The sequence below is a fragment of the Oncorhynchus gorbuscha genome, unplaced genomic scaffold (assembly GCF_021184085.1).
Source record: "Oncorhynchus gorbuscha isolate QuinsamMale2020 ecotype Even-year unplaced genomic scaffold, OgorEven_v1.0 Un_scaffold_9710, whole genome shotgun sequence".
In the NCBI taxonomy this organism is placed as follows: Eukaryota; Metazoa; Chordata; class Actinopteri; order Salmoniformes; family Salmonidae; genus Oncorhynchus; species Oncorhynchus gorbuscha.
In genome coordinates this window covers 6,141-7,500 of record NW_025745713.1, presented here as the reverse complement: position 1 = coordinate 7,500, position 1,360 = coordinate 6,141, and the positions used below count along the sequence as shown (strand labels likewise).

Sequence of the window (1,360 nt, the reverse complement as noted above, 5' to 3'; positions counted from 1 at the left end):
GTTCGGTCTGCTAGGCTTCCTGGGCGACTTCTTCATCATCCTGCTTCTCTTCATCTATATCTCTATCATGTATAGAGGTGGTGACCCAGAGACTGGCAGCGTGATGGAGAGAGGTGGTGACCCAGAGACTGGCAGCGTGACTGGCAGGGTGATGGAGGTGGTGACCCAGAGACTGGCAGGGTGATGGAGAGAGGTGGTGACAGACTGGCAGGGTGATGGAGAGAGGTGGTGACCCAGAGACTGGCAGGGTGATGAGACTGGCAGAGGTGGTGACCCAGAGACTGGCAGGGTGATGGAGAGAGGTGGTGACCAGAGACTGGCAGCGTGATGGAGAGAGGTGGTGACCCCAGAGACTGGCAGGGTGATGGAGAGGTGGTGACCCAGAGACTGGCAGCGTGATGGAGAGAGGTGGTGACTCCAGAGACTGGCAGCGTGATGGGAGGTGGTGACCCAGAGACTGGCAGGGTGATGGAGCGTGATGGAAGGTGGTGACCCAGAGACTGGCAGGGTGATGGAGAGAGGTGGTGACCCAGAGACTGGCAGCGTGATGGAGAGAGGTGGTGACCCAGAGACTGGCAGGGTGATGGAGAGGTGGTGACCCAGAGACTGGCAGCGTGATGAGAGAGGTGGTGACCCAGAGACTGGCAGCGTGATGGAGAGAGGTGGTGACCCAGAGACTGGCAGCGTGATGGAGAGGTGGTGACCCAGAGACTGGCAGGGTGATGGAGAGAGGTGGTGACAGAGACTGGCAGGGTGATGGAGAGAGGTGGTGACCCAGAGACTGGCAGCGTGATGGAGAGGTGGTGACAGAGACTGGCAGCGTGATGGAGAGGTGGTGACCCAGAGACTGGCAGCGTGATGGAGAGGTGGTGACCCAGAGACTGGCAGCGTGATGGAGAGAGGTGGTGACCCAGAGACTGGCAGGGTGATGGAGAGAGGTGGTGACCCAGAGACTGGCAGGGTGATGGAGAGAGGTGGTGACCCAGAGACTGGCAGCGTGATGGAGAGAGGTGGTGACCCAGAGACTGGCAGGCGTGGATGGAGAGAGGTGGTGACCCAGAGACTGGCAGCGTGTGGAGAGAGGTGGTGACCCAGAGACTGGCAGCGTGATGGAGAGAGGTGGTGACAGAGACTGGCAGGGTGATGGAGAGAGGTGGTGACCCAGAGACTGGCAGGATGATGGAGAGAGGTGGTGACCCAGAGACTGGCAGGATGATGACAGCAGTTCAGTTCGGCTGCGGGAAATGTAAATTGTAAAATGCAGGAAATGTAAATTGTGATGCAGGAGCCAGGAGGACAAAATATGCCATGGACATAGTTACTGATCATCGCTTAGCTTCAGTCACAAAGACATTATGAG

General features: G+C 58.1%; 1 pseudogene; it reads left to right on the top strand.

Annotated features, from left to right (window-relative positions):
• LOC124019453 overlaps positions 1-1,028 on the top strand; it is a 5,062-nt pseudogene extending 4,034 nt beyond the window's left edge.
• Positions 1,029-1,360: the final 332 nt, after the last annotated feature.